Raw genomic sequence first — 15931 nt, 5'->3', positions numbered from 1 at the left:
CTACAGACATATTTGTCAGAGCTGATGCAGGAAATGAAAAAGGGAGATCCCTGGTCCACTAGACTGTGGGCTGCCTGAGGGCACATCCTGCCTTTCATGTCTGAATCCTCTGCGGTTAGCAGCATACTCAGCACATCCTCTTAAGATACCAAAAAATATAGAAAAAGGAGATGATTAACTTGACTCCAGGTGATGCTGTCTTATTTGCTTTCCTCAACACAAAATGAGGGTATATTAGCTTTTCTGATTAATGGAGCTCCCTGTTTTGCTGGATCCTAATTACTGAATCTAGAAATCATTCTGTGTATACTTGCACTGTATGACTCTGTAATCCGTTGGTGACAAGGCATCTCCTGAATATGTGTGTGCCTGTGGATGTTAATTGTTAAGATCCCATTCCTACATTCACCTGCTGCTCTCTGCTCTGTTTAACTGTGCTTTAGTTAATACCACACCAGATGCACTGAAGTACATTTGACAAGTTCTTACTTCTAAATGAGCATGGTGGAAATTTGTAATATTCCGCTTTCTTGCCTGACCTGTATATTTAAAGACAGAAACTATACTTTCTCAGTATCAATGAGGGTTGTTGTTGACATTTGAAAGAGGCCTTTGGCCAATTGTCTGCCAAAAGTACGTGATTTTTATCACTCAAAATTCAGGAAGTAAATTGCCCCGTTCCTTCCAGCTTGCTATTGCCTCTCCAGGGCAACAGGAAATCTTTTCTAGACTCTAGTTTTTAAAGTATCCCTGAAAGGCAAAACAAGGCACTTACATGAGCTTCAGATTTCCAATTCCATTATATTTTAATAGCAAACCTGAATCTTTGTAAAATTACAGAAGGATGAGGTTTGACTCAAGGACCCTTCAGTTGCCCCGTGTATGTTTTCTCCGACTGCTTTTAGTTCCCATGCCCTCATTATGACGCTGCATTGTCTGGAGAATCTGGAAGTGGTTTTGCCTCTGGAGAACCTTGATCAATAAAGCAACCATCTTGTGGTCCTGAGAGAAATGCTAATAACATTTCAGGAACGGTGTCCTTGACATCGCTGAAGTATCGAACCAGCATCAGTCACTTGTACTAGTAACAACATACTCCCAGACCTTTTGTTTTTTGAAAGTAATAAGCCCCTATTTCTTTTAAGCAAGTGAGCTCAGAGTTTCTTGTACTTGCAGATGGTGGTTGTACCAAGTGACCCAGACTAGGCGCCAGCAGGGTAGAACAAGAAAGTGGTGTAGGCGCTGTCACAGAAGACTCTTCAGTCACCAAGAACGGGCACGAAGGAAGGGTTAGCTAGCTTTACCTATGGGCTTCTGCTCTCTCCTTGCTGAAAATAGCAGTCTTATGATGTAACAGCTGCAGCATAATAATAATAATAAAAAGCACAGATCCTGGCACATGAGAAATTAGGATTGAACTCCAGTTTTCCCACGTGTTGGCATATAATCTTACATCAATGTCAAGATGATTTTGAAGGCCTGAAATAGCTCATAGCCCTGCTGGTGGCTTGGGGTGCACATTACATTTAGTGTTTTCAAGACAGAACATCCATATCCTCCTATCCTGATTCTGGAATCCTAATTATATTCTTTATTGCACTCTTCCTCTCCTCTTCAGGCCTGTTTGCCAGCTTCTAGTCTGAGATTCAGTTCTCCCCCATTTTGACATCTGCTGTCAATCACAGAAGGGAAACTCCAAAAAATTTCTTGGGTCCAAATGGCCTAAGTTTCTCTGGTTCAGGATAGTAAATTTACACAATTTCTAATAAAAATCCCGAGTTTATTTCAACTTGCCATTCTATGAATGGTAAGCAAATGTCTTTAAACAGTGCAACTTGGGAATGAAAGACATGAATCGAGCACACTTAGAAATGAACAAATGGAAAATGGAGGCTGAGTACTGATTTTGCCACATCACTTATGGTCCGTAATCTTTAGCTGCATGTATATGCTTTGTTCATAGGATTCCCACAGCCCTCGCTGTCATAAATATTTCATAAGTTATTCAAAGCCAGTCCACAGCCAAGTAATAACAAATGTCAGATGACACATTAGGAAGATGCATGGAGATTTTAAACAGAAATTCTGTACCAAAGCTTGATTCACAACTTATGGTCACTCTAAAGAAATAACATTCACAGAGAATTGTGAGTCTGCAATTAGTGTGGACACCTTAATTAGTAGCCTGTTCTTGTTGAAAAAGGAAGAAAACAGGGGCTCTAGTTTTTCCCAGGCTTTCTGCATGCTCTCTCCTGTCTTACCCTTCAGGAAACTTTTATTGCAAATGTGAAACAGGACCAAGCTTTGTGCACTATACGGACTTAATTATCCTCCATTGGGGTAACACATACTGTATTCTTGGTCACAGGATTGGTCTTTGGTAAAATGTTCAAGTCGCCAAGTTAGACAGACTTCCTTTTTTTTTTTTTTTGTTTCACGTTCTCTCCTTTGCTCTACGCCCTTGTAATGATCCTCATAGAGTTCCCGCTGAATGTTTCTACTGTAGAATCTGCCTGTTCCTTCTCTTATCCTCAGTCCAACTCCCCTCTATTCCTGAGATTCCCATCCATCTGGGTCATGCCTCTGAGTTACTGAGTGGCAGCTTCCTGAGAAACTAAAGGAGGTCCAAATGGATGTCAGTGACTGACAAGGCTTTTAAGCGTTTGCTTTCCTACAAAGCATGTGTGCATTTGCGCTGGGGCTTTCAGAGCCTTGACTCAAGGTAATGATTAGTGCGGAAAATTCCAAATTTCAAGTACTAAGAGCAGTCCAATGGGGAGAGATTGTTCATCATGGACGTCTTTACTGACATTCTTCAAATCATATCATCTAGACATTGCGCAGTTATATACCATCTAGACCTACACACAAGTGGCCCAGCTCAGCAGCAATCTCGAGAGGCAATCAAGATGCTGAGATATTCAGAGGAAAGCCTTCTTAAGAGCTTACCTTTTGTAACACTGTTTAACAGTGCTGCTTACCTTATTGTGGTTGTTTTCATGATTTTTCTCCCCTTACCCCCAAAATAGCAAGTTGATTTTATTTTTTCTGTTGGATACTGCCCTTGGCCAACTATATTTGGAAATCCTCATTTATTTAAATAAAAATTGTTGAGTTATTCAGAAGCTGATGGCCAAGCAAATTGAAATCTATTTCTCTAAAACTTCTTTCTTTCTCTTGAGGTGCCCTAATGCTTATTCATTAATTCAAAAAAGTGTACATATTGCTGTATAAGAAGATTATAAAGTAGAAAGTTATTTCTATTAGCAACAACAACCAGAACCCAGTATCTTTTGCACCATTATATACCTGTGCCTGCCACTACAAGGAAAACTCACACTCGCCCTACTGGAAGTGGAGCAGGAGAGCCTGCTTTAGAAAATATTTGTGGTCATATCTCTCCAGAGCCACTGAAAGATTTCTGACAACATAACCCTAAATGCAGTTACAAAGCAATGAATTTACACTAAAATTGTAGGTTTGAAGGGATCTCAGGGTTCACACGCCCAAACCCCACTCACATTGAGTCCTGAGTTCATCCTCTAAACAATCAGGAAATTCCCTTTCATTTACCAGAGTGGGTAACTGTGCAGTTTTTAACCTAGTATACTATTCCTCTGACAGCTAAATGCTGGGAGTTTTATAATATATGTTATACCTCAACATAGGTCATATGATATTATATATATATTATTCAGCTTGAATATCAATGTGGGAGGCAGTTGTCTGTTCAAATAAAAGATCCACAATGACCATTTAAGTCAGGACTAATCCACACTCCAGAGGTTGTCAACTAGATTCAGAAAGTCTAGACTCCTGAGCCAGACTTTCCAAGTGCTTATTCTAAATATCATCCAGAATGTCAGAAATCAGCTTTTGTTGGTGAAATTCATTAGTAGTTAATTAGCATGACGGATTGTTAGAAATGGGCTCTTGCTGGAGAAATGAAAGGTATTCAAGATACAGATACGAATATTGGCTGAAGTATGTCAGAGTTTCTCTCTAGGTTTGATGAAAGTGTTGTAGAATCCAGTGAGTCATTACTGTCAAGTTGGTTTCATACAGTTTGGACAGCTGCTACCTTGGTTCTAGAGGATTTTCAGTTGCCTGATATTGACTATAGACAAAAAAATTATGCCTCTAGAATAGTGTTGGATCTGCTGTAAGTTTTCTTTCATGCAAGGTAGTGATAGGAGCACCTAAAATGACAGAGAGCTAAGCCTTTATAGAGCTTCCAGAACAGATCTGTGGTCAATTTCTGTCTACTTGGTAAGGAGTTTTTAATTAATGTATATGTGGCAGAATTTGCTCTTATACTTGGTTTCATTATAACCTGGAAGTAAGGGTTGGAGAAAGTAGCTAAACCTTAGCTCAGACTTCCTTAGTGACAGCCCTTATCTACAGAAAAGAAACTGAGAGTTGTTCATGATCAAATTGGCTCAAGTCAGTTTGTAATAAAAACTTTCTCTATAGCTGTGCTGAGTAATAACTCTGTGAAAGAAAAAGCTTACACAGAAGGGAGACAGGAGTCCCAAGTAGGTGTTTTATTTCTGACCCCAGTCTCTTTTCTGACTTTTTTTGAGTTAATGCCTTTAGGGCTGGCCTGTCAGAGGAAGATCAAAGCTCAGGTTCTTATAAGAAGTAAGAAAAAATATCTGCCTTGCCTTTTGTATCCTTAATTAAAGCCTTTGAGAAAGATGAGCAAAAGGATTATATAAAGGGTTTTTTTTTTCTTTCTTGTTTTTTTTTTGGTCCATGAATGTGCTAAATATCACAAATTTTCTAGTCTCTTGTGCTGTTTCTCTTTCTGTCTCCCCATACCTGATTTAGAACAGGAAAAGAATTAAAAAAAAAAAAACAAGTTAGAGATCAGTGATCTGCCTTGCTTTTTAGGAGAAAAGTGTGTATGTCAAGGAGAAGGGGTGGGGGTTGGGGGGATGGCTAAACAAGGAAAGGCCTGAGAAGTGAGCATTGTACTCTTCATTCACCTGCTCATTACTCGGCTTGTGAAGTTCAGGATAATGGCTTATCAAGAAGATGGTACTCTCATTTGACTCCATCCTTCTAGAATGCTTTAGGGGTCAGATTGAAAAACAACTCTCATCAATAAGAAAGGGGCACAGGGAATATTAGACCAAGTTAATCTGTAACATATCCAGACCAAAGCTTCAGAGAGAAAATAAAGAGAGGCAGTTGCCCAGAGAATTTTTACAAAAACCTTGCCTATCCTGAATAACTTGGTTAATTGCATCAAAAGTAAGAATTAAAAAAAAATACGTCTTCCAGACTTGCTCATCTCTGTCCCTGAATAACGACAAACTATCTCTTGCAAGTCTAGATCTGGATGCAAGTATGAACGTTGCCTGATGAGCAGTGACCTATTGCTGCTCCACTCTTTACTCCCCCCTCGCCCCCCATCTGTAATCTTTGTATTCTAGTCTCTGAAGCCCTTGTATTTGCATTTCCTTTCAGCTGTATTAGTTTGCATTTCTTAGTATTCTTTAAGCTTTTCAAATATTCTTAATTTTTCTCCCCAGATTAGACTGTGAACTATTAGCTCTAACTTCTTTGTTGTTTCTGTTTCATTATCAAAGAATATATACCAGTCCCTAATTGTATTGCTTTGGAGTAGAGTATCAGAATATCAATTAAGATTACTTAAGTAGCGTGGGCTAGAGTATTTTACTCTTAGAGTAGTTAGGAACAAAACTGAGATTAAAGAATACGCTGAGTTTGAGTTGAAACTCTCCAGTCTCCAAGTGCTTTTTTGTTTGTTCCCCAGCCCCAGGTCCCTGTGGGGAAAAAAATGAAGGAGAGTAGAGATAGAGATGGGGGTGGAGAATAGAGAGGGAGAGGGAGAGAAAGTAATTAGTGCTGGCTTCTTGTCACTGCAGAACATTCGTGGACAACTCTTGACACTTTTGGTAGATAAGTAAAGACTAGATACAGTTCTTATGGAATGGTAGTCAGTGGAACTCTCTCATTTTGAAATAGCTTGTTCAGAGGCATTGTCTATGTGTAAAGCCATGAAAAATTTATTGATACTTGCACTTGTTTGTCCCGGTTGGGAATCTCCAACTTTAATGAGGATCCTATCTTCCCCATCTCCCTTTTAAGGCCTCTCAATCCATGTTCTGTGTAGACTGGCTCTCCAGCCTTTATAGATGCTGGCTCTTACTTGACAATTCAAATAACTTTCCTCTGGGTACAATCTCTATCCACCCTCCATCTTATGTTTCAGCTTCGTAACACTGATACTTCTAATGTCCTTTTCTCTCATGTCAGTTAACAGAGAAACACCTATGTCCTTACTTCCAGAATATCCCATTTTACAATTTTCATACACAGTAATCCTAATTCGTAAACTATATTTTCATAGCATTAATAAATCCAAGGTTGGGTTATTTAATGATGCCATCGGTCTGCTGGATGGGGAAGCATCTTGTTTTCTCTCATTTTATTCTTGATGACAAAAGAGCTACTTGCCCTGCCATAGCGTGAGATGATTGATTATAGAAGAAAAAAGACTACTATTGGCTTCTTATCTAGCTGACTTTGAGTTGTGTCCCTCAAACAGGGCTTCCAGTCCCGAAGCACAGGAAATGGCAGTAAGCTGTATGAGAAATCCCTGTCATTTCATTGCGAGACTTAGCATGATCTCCGCAGAAAGAGAGATGATACCAAAACAAAAGTCTATTTTCTACTTGCAAACCATGCTGGTCACATGCAGAACAACTGGATATTTGAAGGCATAATTTATTGGAAATGTAAATATATCAACATTATGGTCTTAATGCCATTGATGCATACTTATTGCACATCTGTTTTATGCTTGCTTTAACTGCATGCTGCTCCCTGGTACATTATTATTTTATTGTTTCTACACAGATAACAGCCTGTGTTTGCAGCATATCAATCCATTTGCCTTCCATAGTTTTAGAATTGCATTGTGCCACAATATCTTATCAGATAAACAGTTAAAATTCATTAACTTGGATCCTAGCATTTCCAACCATTTATTCGGAGATTGTGCAGGATGTTACTTTCTCTCTATAATTGGGGAAATTAAAGGGTTTTCTAGGCAAATGAATACAGTGAGAAAGATTAGAAAGGGACTATTTACACTGCTTAGTAAAATGTTTCTTTAGAAAAATTTTAAAGTACTTATTTGCAGTCAGAATTTGTTGTACTAATCATGGTAAATTTTTATCTGTACATTGAAGCTGGTCCCGAGGAACTGACTATTCAATACTCATATAGACTTATTAATGATGTTGTGCTTATTTGAAATCCTGGTGCTGGATTTGCCTCAAAATATTTTATTAATTCAGACTGGCCATTCATACTGTATTTTAGTATAGTGAGCTACAGCAGAAAAAAATATTGATCAAGAGTCAAGTGACCTGGGTTTCAGTCATAGCTGTGCTACTTGAACTTTACATTGACAAGTACATGAACTTCAGCAAGTCCTATAACATCACTAATCTTTGGTTCTCTAATTAAAAAATTAGGACGTTCTCTTGATGCTAAGGTGCAATGATTCTGTGACAGTTACCTGACTTAGGATATATGCGTATGTAATATTTTAGATACAATAAATTTATTAATATATTACACAAAAATTGCTGCAAGTGTTTGCTCCACCTTTAACTGGCCATTAGCTGACTGGATTAGAGACAGACACTTGACCCAAAGTGGTCCTATCAGCTAATATGTATTTTCCCTTAGAGTCTGGAGCTGAGGCACTGAGAGAGTAGGACAGTTACGCAAAGTGTGCTTAAAGAAAACAGCCATGTGAAATTTTGTCCAGTTAACTCCTGAACAAGTCTACGCCATATTAAGGTTGGAAGTAGGGAGGATCAGAGATCCATGAGCATAAGGCAAAAGTAAATCAGCAAAGAAAAATAGGAGAATTAAGTATATTCACAGATAGGAATAGAGATGAGAAAACTTATGGGCCATGAGAGACAGGAAAAGTAGTTTAAGCTCCTGACTTTCCAGTTTCAGTCCCACCTGGCCAAATAGTATGTTGGGTTCAATCCTTCGATGTCTGTAAGATTGTCTGTTATATTCATACAATAAACCTGTCTTGACGTATTCTATTGTGATTGGTAGTTCCGACGTTTGAGTAAGAAGATTATATGATTAATCACCAACTAATTTTTATTTAATGTTACATATTAGTAATGTACTAAGCACTATGGGGACTAAGTCCTATGGGGGAAGCAAAATTAATAATAAAATTTAATACGTAGTCCTTTCGAGTAAAAATCTTAGAGATGGTTTGGGGGTGATAAAACAGTTAAAAAAGGGTGAATGATATTAGTGAATAATTCATTTATTTTAGATACCAATGAAAATATGTGTCACAGATAAATCTGTAGTAATACTACATACATGTTTCAGTAGGTATAACCTATATGTGTTTCTAATTGTTATACTGTGAATAAAGATAATTTATGCAGACACGTGTACAGGAGGATATATTGGTTGCAAATTGTTGTGGGTGTGTGTTTCTGGGAGAATGAACCGCCATTTCTATTAAGGTATAATTTAGTCACTGGGATCGGTGATTTGGGGAAGAAATCATACATTCTTCTTTCAACCCTAGCATCCCTACTTTTATATAAACATTAAGAAGTTAAATTGATTTCTTTCAGAATTCAAGAAGGATATATTATGATTAGGGAAACCTGAAGTGAACCCCATATTGCTGTGATGAATATTTTCATTGAGAGTCTTTTCTAAGTTTATTCTGTAAAGTTTTTATTCTTTGTTGTCTATGGCTACTGAAGGCTCTACACAGTTTGCTTAGTGGTCATCTAATAATCAGACTGAGAGTTCCTTAAAAGCCCAGAACCTATATGTCTCCCAGTCTTTGCCAAAGGTCTCTGTGCATTGGTGTACATTTTTAACGCTTAGCCAGGCAGTTTATAACTCTGTCATGGCCTTCCCTTCCTGATTGCGCAGAATCTCAAGGTCAGAAGTAAGATCTTAGTACCTTCTTAAGTCTTTCTTGAACACATGTACAGCCCCACACGTGTGCACAGCCCTAGGCATGTGTGTATCCCTCTAGGTACCTAGGAATATGTGTGAGCTTTTAAAACCTCCTATGCACGTCTCATTCCCCACCTTTTCCTTTTGAGCTTTTAGGATAGCATAGTGTTTGTTCCATCTCTTATTTACTACCTCGGGCAGCTGAGATGTTCAACAATTGCCTCTGAAGATTTACTCTGATGAACTCGCCGGGGAAAAAGGCTGTTCTCATTGGGCAAGCTCCAAATCTGGCATAATAAAGACAGACTTGTGAGTGGTGTCTTCTAGGGAATCACCCTCCAAATCAGATAATGACGGTTAGTGGGAAATTTATCTTTGAAGGATAATCTAACCTTTTCTATTGCCTCTAGTTGCTGCTTTCCACCATGACGGTTCCTGTTTTCACCGCTGCCATGAGGGGGTTACATGAATAAGGCAACTTAAAACACTACAAAGCTTTCTGTTCTAGCTGAGATTCACCCACTTTTCTTTTTTTAATTCTTTTTTTTTTTTTTTTTTTTTTTACTGATGTAGTTGATTTACAATGTTAGTTTTAGGTGCACAGCAAAGAGATTCAGTTATACATATATATGTTTTCAGATTATTTTCCATTACAGCTTATTACAAGATATTTAATATAGTTCCCTGTGCTATGCAGTAGTTACTTATTATTTATTTTATATATAGTAGGGTGTAGCTATTAATCCCAAACTCCTGATCTATCCCTCCCACCCCCTTTCCATGCTGGTAACCAGTTTGTTTTCTATGTCTGTGAGACTATCTCTGGTTTGTAAATAAAGATGGAACTAAAGATTACCATATTATGGGAAGTAAGTCAGACAAAGAAAGACAAATATCATATGATATCACTTATGTGGAAGCTAAAAAAAATTACAAATTTTATCTACAAGTCAGCCTTTTTTCTTTATTGCCTTGACCTAATGAAACTGTTTTTTTCTAAGTATTATAATGTGTGTCTTGAAAAATCTAAATTTATTGTGACAAATTATATACACCTATACACTATTTCGTCAAGTACAAATGATTATTTCTCAATCGTTACATAATTTGTTTCTTCGGTTTACCGTATAGTTTCAATATTTTTATTTCATTTTTAATTAAGATTTTAAATTCTGTTTAAAGAAGCTTTGCATTCATGAGTAAAGATACCCCTTATGGTACTGTAGCTATTGGAGGAAAGTTATTGAAGTCTTTGAAAGTATAGAGGTGGCTATTTACTACCTCTTGATGATTGCATCTTCTCTGGGTGTAAGCTTCTAGGAAAAGCTTTCAGTCCAATTTTAATCTTTAATTTTCAAGGCAGTGTTCATCCAATTTATGCTGCAGCACATTCAAAAAGTCAATTTATCAAGAATCTCTGATCTTAGGCAATAATTATCCTATGCTCCCTAGAGTTACATGTCTTTCACTTGGCTGCTTGTTTTAACTGGCAAGTCTGTGTTCTCTGTCCTTGGATCTTCTTGTTTTATTTTATAAGTGTAAAATTGCAGGAGATTAAAGAGTCAGTATGCATAGTAATACTAATGATAAGTGCAAAATTTGAAGGGAAGATATAGAGGCTATGACTGTAAGACTTCTCTTAACCTTACTGAATTAAATATTGTTTGTTTCAATATGGTTCAGGGGAAATGACTAGTCTGTAGCTGAGTAGTTCATTCATTGGAACACTATATCAAACATTGTTTTAGATCAGCATTGTTACATCAGTTATATAAACATTGTTAGCAATGTTTTTTTATTCAATGTCTTTACAATCTAGTTACATGTGTGACTAGTATCTGGAGTTTCATAAATATGGCATTTTCTCTCTCCTTAAGATACATACCTTTTCATCAATCTACAGATAGAAACAAATGAGTGTATCGGGTGACCCTTTGTATAAATTGGGACATCAGCTATATTAATGGAGTGAATAATTTTTAAGTACTATGCACACTTAGTTACCTGCTGTTCCCCAAATATCTCCAGCATCTGAACAGAAGAAGCAATGATAATCCAATTTTAGTCACTCTTGGTTGCTTTTATGTCAGTCACTTACCTTGTCTCTCTGAGTGAGGAAATACACCTTTAGAGGGTACTGTTGCTTCAGTGGACTCCCCCGTCTCTTGCTGGTCATGGGGTATTCAGTTGGAGACTTAGGTTTTAACAAACTTTGGGCACTGAAGGTGCCACAGTGTGCTGTAGCAAATCTGTCTTTCCTTTTTTTATGTTATAGTCTACTCTGCAAGAGAATAATTTACAGATGAACATCACAAAATTCTAAGCATGGGGAATGTGTTCTTTTTCTCCAAGACCAGTGGGTGGCAGCAACCCATACATGCAATTATGTATATGATAAACTGAAATATGCCCTCAAGTCGGTTGTTACAGGTTTTAGACTGGGGCAGGGAAGGGTTCTGGAAGTTCATTTTGGCTTTCACACAAAGTTATCTCTTCCCACTTAAACTTTTCAATCACAAAGATGTCTTTGATTTTCAGTGGTTGTCCTTTTTTCTTCAAATGGTTTAGATCTTGGGTAAAGAAGACAACTGTTATTTTTAGAGCAATTCCAGAGACTCCACGATCTATGCTGGGGGGGTGGTGTAGCTGGCATCCAGATGTTTTACACAGTTCTCCATGAACCAGTGCTCTTGAGTTTTTATGTGCCTCTCTCCTGTTCTCCACAGCACTGAGTCATGAGTCCGTGGTTGTCTTGGCCAGGAGACAAATCTGAATGGTGGACAACCATGGTGCACAGTGACTGTTCGTCTCTGCTCTGGTGACTGGGGCTTTCTTACTGGGGTCGGCTCATCACTCTTGCATGGCTCCTTCTTTTCCAAGTAAGAGTCCTCACCAAGGAGGCTTCTCAGGCTCACCCCCAGTTCATCAGCTGTGTCCGATGAACCTTAATCCCAGTTTGTGCTCAAACTAGGCTGGATCAGTGGACCAGCCAGCCAGCCAGCCAGCTTTAGTGTATAAAAACACCATGGCTTAGAGCCAAGCCCTGTGAACCAGGAAATAAATTGTGGAACCAGGAGACCAAGTCAGGCCATGGTAACTTTTTAGTTTGCAGATACCAGCAGGGTCAAACCCTGAAAGTGATGGCTTAGAAAAGCCAAGGCAACATTCAAGTTTAGAGTCAGAGATTGTAGCCAGTGCCTTAGTTGGGTAGAAAGATTTATAGGGGGTTCCTAGCTCAACCTAGAAGACTGTTACTTAGCCAATGACACTTGAAATCAGACTTTTAGAATTCTAAAGAGAACTCCAGAGGATGTAATTTTCAACACAGTTTTAATTTATATTACTTTTTGTTCATAAAAATTCTTTCAAAGAAGTTTATTTCTAATGAAATTGAGAGGCTGATTTATTAAGGAGTGAATGCTCTTATACCAGACAGCCTGTTTTCAAATCCCAGCTCTCCCACCTATGCAATTTGTATCACCTTGTTAGACGTTCGCTTCTCCATGACTCAGTTCTTGTTGTTTTGGTTTTTTGCCATCCATATAATAGGGAAAATATTGGCACCTACCTTAAAGTGCTGTTGTAGAGATTAAATGGATTAATACGTGTGAGGTTTTTAAAACAGTGGCCAGTGCGTAGTAAAGATGCAGTAATGCTGGGCTTCAGATGAAAGTAGAATGGCTCTGATTGCGAGAAGGGAGGATGTGCACATCTCTGAGCCGCAGCCCCTCACTTAGCTTAGAGCATGGCAGCCTTCATATGGATCCATAGAATTCTTATGGTTTTACAGAGCATACATTGACATTCATTGCTCCATTACAATGTGCTCCCTCTAGAGCAGCCATGTCAGATACAGACATGTGACCATAACACTTTCAGCAATGGTGAGTTCATTATTTTAAACTGTTGTTACAGAGTTCTAAGTACCATTGATCCAGAAGGCAACAGGATATAATCGGAGCAGTTGCCCTTGATTCTGACAGATCTAGACTCCCATCTCTGCCCCGTCTTAGATATATGCCCTTGGGCATGTGACTTAATTTTCTGACTCTTCATTTACTCCTATTGAAAATGGGGATAATCTTAGTGTATCACTCATTGGTTTGCTATGAGTATTAAATGAGAGGATATATGTGAAGTGCCTGGCACATAATACACACCCAGAATTCTATTCATTGTTCCTCTTTGTTCTTTGAAAATCAATAGAAGAAAAGTTAAGTTAATGTTACTCATGTTTGCCTATAAGATTTTACTGTTAAACAGACGACGTAAACCCACTTCCTGTCCCTATCTTTTCCTATCAAGGCTTTTCTCAAATGTTCTACATTTGACATTTTTTTCCCCAGACCTCTCACCATCCTGGATGGCCTCCTTTGATTCTTTAGTTTGTCGATGATCTTCTAATACTGTGTCGATCCAGCCTGATTACCAGTTGCATGTGGGAATTAGACCGTCCTTAGATAGAAAGCTTTACGTTTATTGAAACAACCTAATTTTCTGAAGTTTCATCAAGTTCCTAGCTCATATCGAGCATATGTTTATCTAAAAACCCAAATTGGGAGTAGAGGTGCGAGATTTTACCTAAGTTGCTGTCTAACCGTTTCTTTGTTCCTGCCTCACTGAAGGAAATGCATCACCCAAAGACTCAGTCTCTTATAATTATTAGTTTAGGAAGTATGTGTGTGTGTGTGTGCCACTTACAGTCTCCTGATATTAGGACATAGTATAGAAAGAAACCTATGATATGAGGAAACTTGGACAAATGTTTTCTACAAAACCTTACGGTTTCTCCCAAAGTGTGTTCCTTTTGGTCGGTTATATTATATTGACCTCAGACTAGAAGATGATGGCTTCATAAAGATGCATCATCAGAGTCGTGGCAAAGACTGAGGAGCTCAAATTCACTTCTCTTCCTTTCCCCCAACAGTAGACAGCCTGTGTTGGATCCAGTAAGATGGTTGGGATAACAGCTGTGGTTTTACTCTTTTGGGACATCTAAAGTTACTTACTCCTTTCTGATTTTACCAATTTAGACTGAAAATTGAAGCAGTGAATGTGGAGATTTTGTTTTGATTTATGCTGAAGAGCTACTACATGTCAGTTAGCATGCCAGACTCTAGAGGTGGAGTAATACTCATAGAAATGTACATGGGAGATGGTCTTTGCCCTTACGGAGATTACAGCCAGCTGTGACTAAATAATTCCAATACAGTATCATAAGTACAATTTCACAGGTATTCATTAGTGCCAAAGGACCACAGAAGAGAGAACCACCAATTGCTCTCATGGTGAGGTTATAATAAAAGAGGTCGTTTTTTCCCCTGAGATCTGAAGAATAGGTAGGAATTTTAAAAATTAACCAAGGTTTAAAGGTTTAAAGAATATGTGTGTATCTATATTTCAAATATATGTGTATTCAGTATTATATAAATATATATTATATATTTTGGAAAGATAACCTCTACCTGCTTTAATTAAGAAAACATACTTTTTTTTTAGCAGTTTTGAAATTTTTAATTTTTCAAGACAGTGTTTATCATTCTTACCCTATTCATTTCAAATAGTTCAAGAATGACCTCTATTTGACAAAATATTGTAGGGACATTTCTTAAGAGTTATTTTACAGATGTATTCTTTTTAATACAAGTTAAAAGTGAAACCACCGTGGTTAAACTGTTCTTTTATCCAGACTTTACTAATAGAGACCTACCTCTCTCCGAGTCATTTGAATTTGAAAAAGCAGAATATATCTAGATATATGAGTAACAAATGCAGTCAAGTTAATGGATCTTAGTCAATTCTTGGCTGTGAAGAAAACCAATTTTAACCTGGGAAATCGATTGGAAATGTGGGAAACTCAGTCAGCAGGAAACCAGTGACCAGGACCACTTAAATTGGGTTAGAAATGGAATTTCAGACTGTAGCATGCTTTAAGGTTTGGAGGAAGCAAGCAATTGAGTGAATCTGGTTTGCTCGGAAGAAGTGTTAAGCTTCCTGACTATGGAAGAATAGCATATCCTAAGGGAAATTATAATTAAAGCACAACAGATTGTATTTTTCTTTTTCAGAGGAATTGTAAAGAGCAAGACGAATTCACTGCAGCCTCCCAGAGGACTGTTCAAAGATCTCCAGGTAAAGAAAAATCTGTTCTGGAAACAGGAGGAGAAAAGGAAAGTGGAATAAAATAAAAGTCTGCTGCAACAGTTAAGAATTTTGGGAAAGAGATAAAGGCAGCAGAAAAGTGAAATGAATTCATGCTCACAAAAGCAGTCAGATTATAAAGGGGCACAGATAATGGGAAGCCTTTATGATTATATCAGAGAGAGATCAGAAACAAAATGGGTTGGCAATTAAAAATGACTATTAAATATGTGCTTTCTCAAATCTATATTTAACAATAACTGCATTTCTTTTCGAAGAGCTATTTGGACAAGTTGGAGCTAATGGAAACTAGGTGAAAAAGTGAACAGCCAGGAGCTAGTAATTAAATAAGAAAAGAAGTACATTAGGGAATAGGAAACTTGTAGGTTGAATTCTAATGTCTTTTATGCGAGCTCTGGTTTTACTTCTGTACAGTCAAACTCAGTCTGTTCCTAAACAGCTAAGCAAAGTAGAAGCGTATCAGTGGAAATCAGGTAAGTGTGTTTAGAATCAGTTAATTGAATACAGTTATGTCACAGGACCGGGATTTTACAGATTTTTGAGAACTGAATGGTCATATACAAGAGGACGTAAGAAAACCATTGAAAGTTGTATCTGAAGACATAATTAGGGGCTGGTCTCCAGTAGGCTGTTAAGAAATACTTCTGCTGGAAGAGACACTGTTACCTCTTGCAAATTACTCCTGGGAGAACCAGTTGCGTTAGACACACATGTCTCTCGTGTATTTTAGAATAGCCTAAAACATAATGATGAAAAAAATAAGTTGTGTATT

The 15931-nt window shown here is 37.8% G+C and overlaps 1 long non-coding RNA gene across 1 annotated transcript in view; it reads left to right on the top strand.

Annotated features, from left to right (window-relative positions):
* Window positions 1-15145, top strand: part of LOC141576222 (uncharacterized) — a 541790-nt gene extending 526645 nt beyond the window's left edge. The window contains exon 5 of the long non-coding RNA XR_012504513.1: window positions 15066-15145. This is a non-coding gene — a long non-coding RNA (uncharacterized LOC141576222). The remainder of the gene's footprint in view (window positions 1-15065) is intronic.
* The last annotated feature ends 786 nt before the right edge of the window (window positions 15146-15931 follow it).

The sequence above is a fragment of the Camelus bactrianus genome, chromosome X (genome assembly GCF_048773025.1).
Source record: "Camelus bactrianus isolate YW-2024 breed Bactrian camel chromosome X, ASM4877302v1, whole genome shotgun sequence".
In the NCBI taxonomy this organism is placed as follows: domain Eukaryota; kingdom Metazoa; phylum Chordata; class Mammalia; order Artiodactyla; family Camelidae; genus Camelus; species Camelus bactrianus.
Note: the sequence above shows the minus strand (reverse complement) of the source record. Positions and strands in the feature narration are given on the sequence as shown.